Source organism: Bos taurus, chromosome 21, assembly GCF_002263795.3.
Source record: "Bos taurus isolate L1 Dominette 01449 registration number 42190680 breed Hereford chromosome 21, ARS-UCD2.0, whole genome shotgun sequence".
Classification (NCBI taxonomy): Eukaryota; Metazoa; Chordata; class Mammalia; order Artiodactyla; family Bovidae; genus Bos; species Bos taurus.
Genome location: NC_037348.1, coordinates 14,407,360 through 14,423,090, shown reverse-complemented (window position 1 = coordinate 14,423,090; position 15,731 = coordinate 14,407,360). Strand labels below are relative to the sequence as shown.

Here is a 15,731-nt window from a genome sequence, read left to right as displayed (position 1 = left end):
CTGTTAGGTGTCCTCAGACGCACGCCCAGCTCCCCTACCCTGCCCCGTCACTGCGACTGTCCAACACCCCCACCCACCACCAATCGAGCCACCTCCCGGGGCTGTGTCTGCAAGCTCTTTCTGGTTTCCTCCATACACACTTTTCTGCAGACAGCCACGCCAGACCTCAAGGTGCCTCTCGGGGACCACGCAGTGTGGGGCAGGAACTCCATGCTAAAGACTCATGTGACCCCCAGCTCCAGGGTGGGAGACACCCCCTCTCCACTCCACCTTTCACCATCCCGCCCCCACCAAGGGGCAGTGGCTGGGGATGGAGGGGAGCTCCACCGTGTCGCACTGAGGCCCCCTCCCCAGGGAGGACCCGGGCAGGTGCTATGTCCCACTCAGTCGTGTTCCCCGTTTCCCCCGGGGGCCAGGACCAGGGCAGCCTTCCTCTGTCACCCCCACTGTCTCCCCTCCTGGCCACGTCTTCCTCTGCAGACTGGCCTACCCTCGGAGCTATGAGGAATTCCCGCTCCAACAAGGTCCCAGGCCCTCGTGTCCCGGGCAGCAGCCAGACTCCCGCAGGTTTGGGGGCTGTGGGTACAGTGGCGAGGGTGAAGGGTACCCCGCTCCTAGAAGAGAGAGACCTGGAAGGAGGGGCCCTTAGGAAGGAGCCCCTGGCCCCCTCCTCCCATCCTCCGACCATGGTGTGCTCTTTCTAAAGGAAGTCTCATGCAGTAAGCACTCCTCCGTCTTCTCCTCAGGCCCTCGCCTGGACCCGGAGAAGCCCCACCGTTGTGCCTCGTGGACGCCCTGCGGCCTTCACCGTGGGCTCTGACACCAGAACCACCAGCGCCTCCTCGGAGGACCCCCACCCCCGGCAGCTGAAACACCCTCTTTTACCAGGAGCCGGCCTTGGGGCAACAGGGTTCTCAGCCTGAGGAGCCCACCCTGCTGCAACAGGGAAGCAATGTGACTTCGGCTCAAGAGTTGACCACGAGGCTCCCCTTCATCTGCCTTCCAGGGGAGGAATTCCAGGATTCTGACTGCAGGGGGCCGCCCGGTCGGAGACCTCAGCAGCCTCCAGTGGCAACTCGCTTCTGAGAGCTCAGGCTTCCGCCAGCACAATGAGGGTCTTGCGGATCAAAAATCATGATCTGGCTCAAAGTGGCAGCTGCTCTCCATTCGCAGGGGGCGTTGGGGAGCAGTGCCCCCCACCCAACACAGCACTCCCCAATGCCACCCACCACCAGCCCCAGTTGGGGGAGAAAGCCATGAGGTGCGGGTGTAGAAGGAAGAACCAGAGGGACAGGAAGCCAGCGGCCTTCTACTGAGTCTTGCTTAGGGTTCTGGGTGCAGGGGTCCAGCCACCAAGGCAATGTCACCTTCCCACGGAGAAAAAGAGTGAAACTCTCTGAGCCCAAGTTTCCTCAAGTGTAGACTGACACTGCCCTCTGCCATCCCCCGGGGCCCTCCTGTGGTCGGCACAGCACGGCCCTCTCATGGGGACACCTGTGTCCTGCTCCCCAGAACCTGTAAGGACCTTACACGGTGCACATAACCCAGACGTGAGGGGGGCAGTCCCACACGAGCCAGTGAGCGCCATGGATTAATCCCAGGGGTGCTCGAGATGGGCACCGGGGGTGAAAAGTTCGTCATCAGAGAGAAACTTGAAGATGCTGGCTTTGAAAATGAAGGGGCCATGAGCCCAAGGACGCGGGCAGCCTCTCACTGGGAAAAGGCGAGAAAACAGTGCTCTTCTAGACCCTGCTGAAGGTACACAGCCTTCCCAACACCTTCATTTCAGCCCAGTGGGATCCATTTCGAACATTCTGATCTCCAGGGCAGTAAGATGATAGATTTGGGTTCTCTTAAACCACTCCTCTTCCCTTAACCCTCCATAAACCGCATCCACCCCCACCACTTCCCATGGCTCCCCTCTCCCCCCGCCCTGCACACGGCTCTGTCTCCTCTTGTCTGTAAGTCATGGAGCCCCAGGAACCAGCCCTGCCTTTGAGTTGGAATCCCAATCCTGGTGCAAGCTCACATCAAACACGTACATGCTCCGAAGGGAAAACGGGAGTGTAATGTCTTACACTTGCGGAGGGTCTTGCTGTTTGTAAACCATGGTCATTCTTTTAAAAAAAAAAAGAGAGAGAGCAGAGTGTTCTTAAGAGCTGATTACTGAGTTGCTTCCTACAGATGTAAAGTCAAATGGATACCATCCTTTCCCCCAAGTAATTCACTGTCTAGTTGGGAAAAAGAAACACAGAAACAACCACCTAGAATCCTTGATGTTTCAGAAATTAGAGTTGGACCAACCCAATCTCCTTCAAGGGGGACAGCAAATGGCAAGAAGAACATGGTATGAGTTAGCTACCTCTGCTCCAAACTCATCTCTGGAACCTACATGGCCACGTGTTTTTTTGCTTTTTGGGTTTTTTTTTTAATATAATGAATAATTCTGAGTCACAGCCAGGATACTGAGCTGCTGAAAGATCTTTTCATGCTTTACACTTTGTGTCAAATGTTGTTTGCACTTCTGTCTGTCGGAAGTGGATGGAAAATTCTAGTAATAGGGAGCAGTGGAGAAAAAAACACTGCTTAAGAGCAGAATTGTGAACATGGGATCCTTTTTACTCCTGTCGCCTCTCCCCTTCCTGATTCTGAAAACATTTCAAATTCGTGTACATTCATCATGGAGATGGGTAGGACTGACTCTAACTTGAGTCGTTCCTTTCGGTATGGCTGGTTTTCGGCTTCTTTGAACCCAAGCAGAATCGCTGTTAGGACCAGCAAACCAGTACTTTGCAGAGGAAGCTTACTAACAAAAGAAACTTGACTAAATTCTTCCTCTCCTGTTGAATACTGACGGCTGAAACACCCAACCCGGCAATCTATCAGGAGGGAAACCGGCAAACCTTTGAGACAGAATGTCTAAGAAACTACAATTCCTTTAATGGAGTCAAGGGTTTATAGTAAGAGATTTTTGTGAACCCAACCAGGTGAGGGAGACCAAGCAGGTACGTATGAGTCAGCTCAGCCAGGATCAGAGCTAGCATTGCATGATGTCCATCAACCGTTCAAGGGGCAGAGATTCTTTCTTGGCTGTTTCTTTAGCTTCAGTTTCTAAACCTACCGCCGTGAGGGAGCCTTCATTGCCAAACCCATCCCAGCAAGAAAGGGCTCTGGTAGCCTCAGAGGTTTGGATACTGGGAATCTGTCCTGGTCTACCTGAAATGCAGAATGTCTCATCCAGTGGGCTCAGCCCAGAGACCATGAGCATCTGTCCACCCAGGAGTCTCATCCCAGTTCTTTATACCTCTATTCTTCTCGTTTGGGTGAGCTGCTTCTTGATCCCCAAAGGCAACGCCTAGAGGACTTTGATGCAACCGAGTCATAAACAGAAAGGGCAGCGTGCAAAAGAGGCAGAAACATTTAGAGGAAACCTGGTTCCACATGGACCAGGTGCCGCGTGTGCCCTCATGGTGACGTCAAGCTCTGGGAGGGGGTTTGAAGGCCCAGTTGCCAGTCACTGCCACTTTGGAGGGGCCAGCAAAAGACACCCATAACCCTTTTGAAAAGGAAACATCCTTGTTACCTCCAGCTTTTCAGAGCCTCTCAGAGTTGAGAGTGAAAGGTGCTGGCGTCCGTCCTGTCCCCTGCCAACGTGTGTCTCCCATTCTACCTTCCTCCCAGTCCCCAGCCCTGCCAACATCTCTCTCACCAATTGTCCATCAGCAAGAGTAAGGACAGGGCATCCTCCCCACCACTCCACCCCCTGCCCCAAGGATCATGACAACTTTCCCCCTGAGACCAGTGCCCCTCCACATTCAACCCTGAGAACTCACTTCTCCCGAGGCACATCTGTCATTCCACTCTCCCTTTGAAAGACTGCCGCCCTCGACTCTAAAGGCGGCAACCACTCTCTCCTTTCCCCTCATTTCATCTCAGCATGGGGCTCTTGACATCACAAGGGCTGCAGGCATAGGGTGATCCAGTTACTTCACTGAATCACGACCAGCTCTAATCACATTGGCTCTTAAAAAAAACCCCTTGTAGGATCACCCCAACAGCGGGGTCCGCCAGCATTGATCCTCGACGCCACATGATTCGATAGCCCCCTATCAAATCTAAGGACCCAGAGAAGTTCAAGACTCAGGCTCATCCTTGGGTGTAGGAAATAGATTGCCGCAGCAGAGGAGAGCATCACAGCAGACTGAGAAGAGGCGAAGAGAGGGGAGTCCAGTCCGTCTGCCAGCAGGGGTGAGCCCTCCCATCTTGGCTGGCTGGAAATGTCCTCAAGAGACAGGAAAGGTGTGGCGTGACATGGGTGTTTGAGAAGGAGAGCATCTTGGCAAAGCACCAAGAACCCGGCAGGCGGCAAGGGCACTTACAGCCTGTCCAACGACATGACACACCTTTCCCGTGTGATTGGACGGCGAAGGGTGCGAGTCGGAGAACTGGAGAAATGGAATCTGAAAAAATACTGCTGGGACCCGACTGCGGTGAGTTTTCCAAAGCTGAGCTAAAGAGATAGGCCTTTATTTTTTTGGCAGTGGGAAATTCATGAAGGATGCTCAGGTGCCCAGTGCTGTTCGAGGAAGATGGTTCTGACAAAGGACAGGGGGGGTTGCTGGCTGGGAGTGTCTGAAAGCAGAGACACAAGAGTGGGTTGAGCAGTGTTCCCCATCCCCCCCACCCCCGCCAAAAAAAAAAAATCACATCCAGCCAGAACCTCAAGGTGTGACCTTATTTAGAAATAGGGTCTTTGCAAATGCAATTAGGTAAGGTAAATGTAATTACTCAGGTAAGGTGAGGTCATGCTAGACTAGGGCAGGCCCTAAATCCAATGACTAGTGTTTCCTTGTAAAAGAAGGCAGACAGAGACCCCTACGGAGAGGAGAACGCCATGTGAAGACGGAGATGGGAGACTGGAGAGGTGTGTCTACAAAGGACGCACCCAGGGAGCACACAGGATTGCCAGCCATCACAGAAAGCCAAGAGAGACGCGGGGGGTCCCCTTCTCCTTGGGGACTTTGGGCCGCAACCAACCCCGCTGAGACTGGTTTCTGACTTCGGACCCTCCAGGACCATAGGACGGTCCCTTCTGTTTGAAGACACTCAATTTGTAGTAATTTGTTACCACAGCCCTTGGACCAGTAAAGAGTCTACCTGGATGGAGCAGAAAGGATATCCGAGACAAAAACAAGATGGGGGGTGGGGAGGAGGCGGGACATATTTGCAAAGAATAATCCGTGGGGATGAATAACCAAGGGCCCAGAGAGCTATAGCCTCGAGGTTTTATTCCTCGTTCACCGAGGAGGTGGTGCGGTGGTGAGTAGGGACTCCCAGAACCCTCCATCTCTAGGGCTGGCGCTCTGGGGTGTGAATTTCAGGCAAGTTTATTGTCTTTGAAGGTGCTCCTGGGCAGGGGCCGGGGCAGGCAGGCACTACATCTGGCCTCCCAAACTGGGGAGTCAGATTGAAAGCAAATGCAGGGCAACCTCTTGCAACCCTAACCCGAAGGCCAGTCACGATACACACTGGCAATCAAATTAACCTTGCTTCCCTTCTTTTTTTGGGGGTGCAGGGGTGCGGGGTGGCACTTGGCGGGGATTTAGGAGAAAACACTCTAATAAACAGCCTACAGAATAGTCTAGGGTCCAGGCATGCCAAAAAGCCAGAGGAGCCGCTCCTCTGGCGTTGGGGGCGTTGGGTGGGGGGGAGGTGTGAGCGGGCAGCAAGGTGGAAGCAGGAAGTTTTGATGGTGTGCCAAAGGGGATCCTGCCTCTCCCCACATTCAAGTTTACCTCCAGCTCCAACTGTGCAAGTCCTAGGATTTATGAATGGGGGAGCAGCAGCAGGCTTCCTTGGCATTCCTCTGCATCACCCCACCCCCAAAGCTGGGCAGGCGTGAGCAGTCCAGAGCCTGCCTTCCCCAATAAAAGCGCCAGATGTGTGCTTTCACCCCAAGGCTTTGTGCTTGGGCGCCATCTAGGGAGAAGTGGGTTTTTGCTCAGCTCACCTAAGAGCATTAACCTCCCCCCACCCGACACACACACTGCTCCTGGAGTGCCTCCCAGCACATCTGTGAGCTGTCACTGAAGAAGCCATAGCATTGCCTGCCAAAAGGGGCAGAGCAAACAAAAATCCAGCGAGTGTACCAACTGCCCCTGAACCCGGCGCCTTGGGGTGCCCAAGCTTCTCGTGGCCTTCTGAAAATGTGAAAGGGCATTCCCTGGGAGTGGCATTCATAGACAGTGTAACCTCCTGGACCCACCGCAGCTGGCTATGCTCTGCACCTCCGCAGGGCAGGCTACCCTCTCAACACAGAGTACCCCCACTGTCCCACCCCCCAAGTTGTCGTTGGTCTCTCCTACAACGCAACCCGCAGTGAGGGTCGGAGGCACCCACAAGCCTCTCTCCCTAACTAAGCGGGCAGCGTTGGAGGACCTGAGACAGAGTGCCGGGTTGGGATGCTGGCATGCTTCGCCATGGGAGTGTCAGTTGACATCAGTTTCCTTGGAGGTAGAATCTGGTTTCAAAAGGCTTTGTTTTGCTTCTTTAATTGGGTCCACCTTCTAACCCAGAAATGCCATTTTTAGAAACTTGTCCTAAGAAAATTAAGTCTGCCTTCAAAGATTTCACTCGAAGGATTTCCATCAAGGCCTCATGTATGATAGCAACATAAAATTAAACAGCACCTGACTAATCCAAGACAGGAGCTTCCCAGGTGGCGCTAGAGGTAAAGAACCTGCCTGCAAATGAAGGAGAGTAAGAGACGCAGCTTTGATCCCTGGGATGGGAAGATCCCCTGGAGAAGGGAGTGGCAACCCACTCTAGTATGCATGCATGGAGAATCCCTTGGACAAAGGAGACTGGAGGGCTACAGTGCATGGGGTTGCAGAGAGTCAGACACGACTGAATCAGCACATCCAAGACAGGAACTTTTTTTAGCACATTTGGGAAGATACCCACATGGGAATAATATCTCACCACCAAACTGGATGTTGTAAGGGAACATCATTTGCCTCCAAAAAGGGAGAACTGAGTGGCTGGGAGGTGGGCAATGAAAGGCAACTTTCCACTGAAGGTTCTTTTGTACCTGTTGCATTTTGAACCATTTCAGTCACAGGTATTAGGTAGGTAGGTAGATATAATTTTAAAGAATGGTTTGAATAACAGTAGTTCACACAGACCGGTATTCAAGAAGTATTACGTGAAAAGGGTACCTTGCAAAATTAGAATGTTCTGTGTGATTCCATTTCTACTAAAACATATGAAGTCTGGAAGGAAATGACTCCAAAGTAACAGTAAAAATTTCTCATGGATGGAAGTACAGGTGATTTTTATTTTCTTCTTACTTATGTTTATTTCCTAGCTTTTGTGCAAGGAGCATGCAATTATATTTGGGAGGAGGAGGGAGCATGGCAGGGGCAAGGAAACAAATGTTTAATTTAAAAAAACAAAACAAAAAAAATGCTCCAGAGATGCATCTTGCACTTCCTCTCCTTCTTGGTCAAACTTCTAGAAAGAACAGAGACACACATCATCTCTACGTCCTCACGCCTGCACCCTACACAACTCCACCTGAAACCACGCTGCCTCCATCCCTCTGTCCGTCCCCCTCCACGCCCACCCCTCTTCCTGGAAAGGGTCTGGCCAGTGCCCCACCTCCGTGGCCAAACCCACTGGATATTTTCTGCACCTTGCCCACCATCAGCCCCACACCAGCCCACTGGCTTCTGTGCTGTGTTTGTGTTCAGCAGATTTAACCAACACTAACTTAGTGGCTATTGTGTGTCAGACACCAGTATGGGAAGAGCAACCCCCGAAGCTCAGATCACTGTCCTCAAGGGACCCCTCCCCTGGTTGGTGGCAGGGGAGGAGGAGTGGGTCCACAGGGAGAGCCCACCCACCAGGCTCTCTGGATTTTCCACCAAGCTCTTCTACTCCCTCCCGGCCCCCCACCACCTGTCCCTTACACACCTGTCCCCGGATCTCTCTGCTCTCCCACCACACCACCCCCCACCCTCCCAGAGCTGTTCTCTCTCATTATCTCTTACTGCAAAAGCTGACACCCACAGCCCCGCCCGCACTGGACAACAGACACCCCCTCCCCTAACTGTTTCCCCCTCAAGGCCACACGAGACCTTGTCATCAGCACCCTCACCTCCCAACTCCTCTGCTTTCTTAGTTGGTGGCGTCCACCAGGGACCACCCTACACAAGCCAGCACCCATTTCCTTACTCAAGCCCTGGTCCCAGGTTCCCCCCTCTCTTAGGGCGTCATCTCCTGCTGGGTCCTTTGCAGTGGCCTCTTGGCCCCACTCAGGTCTGCAGACTGTAGCCAAAGTCCCATCCAAAAGGCCCTCCTGCGCCCTCGCGGCCGTGCTGCTAATAAACCCAGCTCTGCCGGCTCCTCCCTCTCCACCCACCCCGCCCACTAGTGTCCATCCTGCGCTCCCCCCCATCGCCCCTGGGTCCCGGGGATTCTCTGGCCAGCACTCCTGGCCGGGCTGAGTCCTGTCTTCATCAGGGTCCAGCTCGGACTCCCTCTGCTCTGCACACGGGGCAGGGGCTCAGGGCCCAGGGCTGAGTGAGCCCGTTACACCCCACTGTTCCATGGACATGACTCACACCCCTGTGCTTTCGTTCCCCGTCGGCTGCCAAGACACACACAGCTCCCTCCCGCGCCGGGAAAGCCACTGTGAATCATTGCGGTGTCCTCAGCTCTAGGCCCGGCGCCTGGCCAGCACTGGCCAGTCCCAAGGTGGACAGACGGCTGCTACTGTCACAGAAGGAAGCCAGTGGAAGGTTGGCCTGGGCCGAGAGCTCGTGCTTAGGTCTGAAAGCATCTCAGGCCCGAGTGGAAGCTGCCTCTAAGAGGCACCGTTGCCCACGTTGAGCCAGCACCCTGGATACCCCAGTGATGGGCGCCCACGCTGGGAGGAGCGCCGTGTCCCGGAAGCTACCCCTGTGTCTCCTTTGCTGCTCACCCCCACCCAGCAAGGAGACCCTCTGCCACTGCAGGCCAGCCCACAGACAGCCGGGGCTCCCGTCCCCCACCTGGCGGTACAGAGCTGGTCTGAAGGGCTTGGTCCACTAGGAGAATGGGGCCCTGATCCCCTCTGGCAGGAGACCCCGCTCCCCAAGGTGCCCCAAGCGCCCATGGGGAGCGGAGCACCAGGAGGGCTCATTCACGAAGGGCCTCAAACCAGAGACAGTGACCCCCCGCCTCTCTAAAATGAGTGTCTACCCATCCATTGTATTTGCATCAGTGCTAAAAAGGCATTTATTTATATTAAGCATTTAAATAAAATGCACTATCCACAATTTTCTGTATCAATTCTTGGCTTTTTTTTTTCCTTTCAAATATTTAAGGTACTCAAAAAATGGATATGAGCAGACCTCTTTCCACCTCCGGAAGGCTTCAAGGGGCTGACACGGTGGAGTCTGGGGGCATCGAAGCAGGGGCAGGCCCTGCGCATGCTCAGTGACCACAGAGCACAGCACTCCGGGGAGGCAGGGTCCCCCGCACGGTGGGTGGCGAGGATGGGACACCTCCACCTTGGGGACAGCCAGCATCTTCTCCCTGAAGACAGGGAGGAGGAGAAAGGCTGGCTGCATCCAGCCCGTGAATCTTCATGCAGCCCTGCTCCCATCTCTGCCGGTGGCCTGCCCTCCGCCCCTACCGAGAGGGAGACTAGAGCCGCAAAAAACACAGGCCCAGCCAGGCAGGCAGAGGGGCCTTGCAAGGGGACCAAAGCCCCCAGCCAAGCCTCCCACATCAAGTTTCTCTTCAGCTAAGGCAGGGAGAGCCACGATCAGGCAGAGACCAGAGGGGTTTCCTCCACAGCTCTGGCAGGCCTAGAACCCACATGGGGACTTAAGTTACTAAACCAAGTGCCACACTTCCAGGGTGCTTAGCTGCTGAGTCCCCACAAGAAGGTCTGCACCGTGTCCCTGAGGTCTGACAAATGTACCCAGCTGCAGCACCCGGCCACCACCAACCGCTGAGAACTTTAGTGAGAGAAAATTCCGACGGCAGTTGAAGGCGATGACCAAGTGAAGCCAGGGGCCCAGTAGGACCCACAGTCCAGAAAGGGGCACAGCGTGGGGGGGGGGCGGGCAGGATGATGCAGGGTCTGCAGGGCAAGCTGATGGGGAGGAGGGGATGGTCAGTGGAGACGGTGGTGGCGGCCAGCGGGGAAGAAAGGGACAAGGTCCGGAGGAAGGGAGTACCGCTATCATAACGTGGCCTCAAGGTAGGCTCTGACAACTTTTGTGTGTCCAGGTGGGGAGTCTGCCCCAAGGACACACACACTCAGGCCTTTGCCACCGTCATAGAGCTGCCAGTGTCTTTTCTTCGCCCCAAAGGAAGAAGTCCTGGCTGCCTCTAGGACTAAACTCTAGGTAGTAGGGACTGTGAATCAAGACCAAGGTCAAGCTCATGCCAGAGATACAACTACTTTACAGAAAGAAACCAGCAATGGCAGGTTCAAAGGCGCTGGCCAGTGCCGAGGCTGAGCTAGGGAAATGGAGCAGGGATGGCTGGGACGTGGCACCTTGCCGAGCACCCATGAGATGGCGCACATGCTGATGCCAAGCATACCCAAGATGGGCTGCCACACTCTCTCCATTCAAGGTGCCCTTACTGCTTTAGTAATGCTTTGCATTGCCCCTAGGCTGGCTAAAAGAAATACCTGAGAGTTCCATTAATAGACAGTTAGCTCCAAACAGCTTCATTGCATGGAGCCTGGCAGATGTCACTGTGTTCACTTGGAAAAAATGTTATTCAGTGGCCCTCGGGAGCTTGCTGCAGTGAACCCGGGGCACAGCAATGCAGAATTGGGGAACCACAGAGACAAACCATTGATTAGGAGTCCTGGTTGAGTCCTTTAGGGCTGGCTACCCACTCTCAGAGTGAGAGGGGGCAGGCAGGCTGCTGTCAAATTTTTATATACTGTGGTTGTTGCCAAGTTGTTTGCTGAGTGAGCTGTTTTATTTCCCCAGACATCTGATACCAGTCTTCTTGGGAACCTTTGCCTGTAAGGCGTTGACTTGAGTCCACACTGTCAAAGTTGAAACATCTGGAAGGGTGCTCCCAAGAGCCCCAAGGTTCCCCCATTAACTCTGAAAGAGGTTTGATCTGCCCCCAAGGACGGGCGCACCCTGGGTCTCATCCTAGCTGTCGGTCACTGTCCTCGTATTCCATATCTCTGTTCCCATGCTTTCCCTGATCAGACTGGAGCCTCGAGGGCAGAGGCTCTGGCCTCCATCCTCCTCCTCTACCTGCTCTGGGGCAGAGTACTAGCCAATGCCGGGAGAGGGAAAATGACAGTCATGAAGTACATGCCGCACAGGTGGCCTTTGCTCAGTGAGAAACACCTGCTGGATCCTTTCTGGTTATTCCCAAATGGACACTCCCAAATTTCCCAAACAGAAATTCCAATCGACTGAGAAACAGTCCAGGGAAGTAGCCTGGACTACACTGGACACCTGAATCTCTGTCTCTTCAAAGCCAGGGTAGCCCTAGAAAGGGAAGTGGGGAGAGTCTGAGGAAACAAGGGGTGGGGGAGGAAAAGGAGGGGAAGGAGAGGGCTTTTTTTACTTTATTTTTAATTGAAGGATAATTACAGTATTGCGTTGGTTTCTGCCAAACATCAACTTAAATCAGCCATAGGTTTACTAAACCCTGTCCCCTTCCACTTGAACATCCCTCCTACCTCCCTCCCCATCCCACCCCTCTAGTTTGTTACCGGCCCAGTTTGAGTTCCCTGAGCCATACAGCAAATTCCCATTGGTTATCTATTTTACGTGTGGAAATGTATGTTTCCATGTAGGAGAGGGATTTTGAAAGAAGCAAAAAGTCGCTTGTGTTATCAAAGCTTTGAAAGTCGGAGGTTTCACTTAATGCCGGAATCCCAATTTCAGCTATTTCTGCATGCTGCCCACAGCCCGGGGCAGGCACCACCAACACCTTTCTCGGTTTCCACAGTGACTAACAGGCACAAACTTTGAAATCTTTGGTGGAATTGTTCTAACCTAAGCATGTAGTACATATTTAAAGCAGTGGGCTAGAGACTGTGTCATTTTTTTTGTTCCTTAATGAAACGTGCCATCTCTCTGGGGCAAGGTCCCATCACCCTGACTCAGGGATGCTCCACACAGCGCATCCTCCCAGCCAAATGCCGTCGCCACTAGAAAGCAGGCAGGAGGGTCAGGCGTGAGCGCGTGTACTTCTACATTCTTTCCCCTCCCTCTCAGCCTTCTGGGTGCTCGTCTCCAGGCCTCAGTCACACGGGGGCCTTTGAAACTGATCTGCCAGGAAGGAGGCCCCCTTCCCTGGCACGTGCCACCCTTCCAGCAGATCTTGGGTTTCCTGCTGCCTGCAAAGCACACTGATAACTTGGAAGCGCGGGGCCCTGCCCACTCCCTACGCTCCAACAGCACGTCCCAGAAGGCCGCTGGGGCTCCCTGGCGGACTCTGGTTTCGCTTCCTGCCTACCCATCCTCCAGCTCTTCCAAGTTGCCCTGCGTTGTCTTTCCAGTCTATACATCTCAGGGAAGACCAGCGGCATTTAAGCAGAGATACGATTAGAGTCCTCCGAAGGGGGGTTCTCACCATGGTCCTTCCCATCCACAGCCCCCAGCAAGTCCTCTCACCAAGGACAGACGGTCGCCCCCAGGCAGCGGGCCCCACAACCCAAGCCTCTGGGTCCAAAAGGGTCCCCAAACAAGTTTGGTCACTTCTCTGTACTACTCCAGGGCCAGCTGGTCCCAGCGGCAATGTTCTAGTCTAGACCAGTGTTTTTCAATTTGTGTCGACGCTCCCAGACCACATTAAGAAATCAATTTGGTTTTTTATCATCACCCAGTACAGATCTCCAGAAAGAATAGAGCTGTAAGTGTAGCTATAGGTACGGCGACATGCACATACAAAGGAAAAACAAGCTCCCCCTTTCTGTATGCCACACACTGGGGCTGTTGTTTTTTTAATCCGTTGTTTTAAAGTGCTGGCTGTACATCACTAAGTTGACTTCACAACCCACTAATGGTTTGTGACCAGCAATATGAAAAACGCCTTGGTGTGAAATAGGTGCCTCTAATTCAAGCTTGCACCTCGACAAGCAGCCTTTCATTCTCAAGGGATACCAAGGAAATATGCAAAGCTGGACAGACCCCAGAACCCCTCTCTGCATGGGCTGTGTCGCCCCGGGGTCTGCAGGAGGCCAGCTCCTGTGCAGCCTTGGGGGAGGCTCAGCTCCCAGCACAGGGTCCCGAAGGCCAGGGCGGATGTGCACAGGACATGCCGCGACCCTCTCCACGGCTGTCTTCCTGCACCTCCCCGCCCTCTCCCCTTCTCTCCCCATCATTTACAAGATTGTAGGGTAAACTGAGTCTGAGCCCAGGGTGCCCACAGAGCTCTGGTGGGAGGGGAGTGAGCAGAGAGAGGTGGGCGGGAGGTCGAGGAGGAAGGAAGGTCAGGCCCTATGCTTGGGGCAGGGGGCCATGCAGGGGGCCATGCAGGGGGCCATGGGGGAGGGGGCGGTCACGGACTGCACCCCCAGCGCCCCTGAGACAGCGGCCAGTGGGCGCTGCAGCCCCGGCAGGCCCAGGACCAGCCTCCGCCCTCCTCCCCCTCACCAGCAGGCAGACGACCAGATCTTTCAGATCTCAACCCATTTCTCCACCCAGACACCCCTTTCCGTAACTGAGGCTGCCCCGACCTGGAGAATCTGGTGGGGAGGGCAGGTGGTCACCGTCGACCCAAACAGCCGGGCTTTAGGGAAGCCCGAGATGATGCTGGGCTCCCGCTTAAAGAGGACAGGACCCTGAGAATCACTCGGCGGGGTCTTAGTCTCGACAGAAGTAACCTGCAGTATTCCGGCCCCTCCCCAGCCCACCCCCACCCCACCCCGGGGGGGGCAGGCAGGATGGGACCGGGCAAGGGGCCTTGGCCACCCCGGCCAGAAGCTTCCAGGCAGCCCAGCTACATCTACACCCAAGTGCTCCTCTCCGCCCCTGGCTGGGGGTGAAGGTTGGCTCTGCATCTGATGACACGCTGTATCCCCTGAAACAGGGGCTCCTTGTTGGGTTCACCTCAGGACTCCCAGCCCCTGCAGCTTCTCCACTGCCCTGAGGGCAGGCTGTCTTCCCGAGCAGCAGTGTCCACTCAGGCTGCTCTGAGAAGGGCAGAAGGGAAGGGGGGAGGGTGTTGGTCTTCCCTGTTGATGGGCATGGGGGTGGGGAATTCCTGCTTCTCCCTCAAGAACACAAGGAGCCACCTGTGCGGCCCTTCCTTCCTCTCCCCCTTTCTCCTGGCTCATTTCTGGCCCAGGTTCTTTCCAGGCCACCCTTGACCTGAGTATGGAGCTGCCACTGCCCCTTTCCCGCTGAAGCTATCATTACCCTAGGCCCGGCCCTGGAGGTCGTGGGAGCATCTTAAATGCACCAGCCCACAGGGCCAGCGAACACAGTCTTGGGCCCTTTGTTGAAGGCTGGAACTTCAGAAAAACAGAAACCACAGTCCACGCCCTCAAGGAATTGACAGTGTCTTTGAGGAGAAAGACAGACAATGACAGGCAACCAGACGAGGCAGCGGGCAGCGGGCAGCGGGGGCCTTCAGACTAGAATCTGGGTGAAATCCGAGGCTTTTAAGAGGGAGAGGGGAAGGAGACTGTTATTCCCAAGGGGTCAGGAACAACTGGGGAAACGTTTGGGCAGAGAGGGAAGGTGTCTGCTGGAAAAGAGAGAGGGACACAGAGGCAGCCCTCATCCCACGTAAAAAGTTTGCACATTCGTCTGCAGGCGATGGGAAGATGCTGCAGGTTTTGTGAGCCAGGAAGACACAGATGGACAGTGGGTCAGGGGAGACTCTCTCGTCAGTAGCACCTGGAAAGGACTGGAAGGGTTGAGCCTGGAGCCCCCCCCACCCCCGCCCCCGCCACCCCGCAGGAGGCCAGGTGGGAACCAGTGAGGGCAGCGTCACCGGGAAGCGGGTGGTGCCCAAGGAGGTGTGGGCATCGCTGTGGAAGGTCTGGGGAGCGGGCATCAACATCACCTGTGCTGTGTGTGGTCAAGGGTGACGTCCGTTTATTGGGAACCGGATCCCATCACACAACTTGGGGAGGAGAGGTCAGCCGTCACTAGCAAGCAAAGCCCCAAAGGTTTCCTGGCAGGAACGCTGGGCAGTGGGGTCAGAAAGAATGGCTACATCCTCGACGCAGTAACACAGAAATCCCACAACAGGGTGCGGGCAGGGGCCCTGCAAGGCAGACTACTGGAGCTCTTTCCTCCCTCCCAGCTCCCCGCCACCCCAATCTCATCTCTGCAGGCATTAAAGAATGCTCTCAGTGGACCTGGGTGTCCGAAGGAAGACTGGCCTTTCTCAGCTGCTAGGTTCGAATGCCCCACCTACCAGGTGGCCCAAGCACCGCCCCCACCCCCAGCATAGTGGGGCTGGCAGTTCACAGGGGGTCCCTGGAGCACCCCGGGGCCCCTCCACTGGCTTGTCCTTGAGGAACCACAGTGCCACTTGGATTTCTGTTGGTCCGTGCAGGGGGCAGAAGCCCTACACAGTCCTCATGACGGGGTTCAGGCCTCCCTTCTTGGGAGGTTGCTGGGAGGGACAGGGATCCCTGCAGAAAAGTGTTATACCCAGGAATAAGGCCCATCCTGTTTCCCTACAGGAAACATCAGTCTACTTTTATTCCTCAAGATGCCTTTGACCAGACCTCAAGG

The 15,731-nt window shown here is 54.9% G+C and overlaps 1 long non-coding RNA gene across 1 annotated transcript; it reads right to left on the bottom strand.

Moving 5' to 3' along the window:
• Positions 1-7,316: 7,316 nt before the first annotated feature.
• Positions 7,317-10,059, bottom strand: LOC132343331 (uncharacterized). The gene is made up of 2 exons (XR_009492094.1): positions 9,396-10,059; positions 7,317-7,512 (listed from the first exon to the last, which is right to left on the bottom strand). It is a non-coding gene; the product is annotated as an uncharacterized lncRNA (long non-coding RNA).
• Between the last annotated feature and the right edge of the window lie 5,672 nt (positions 10,060-15,731).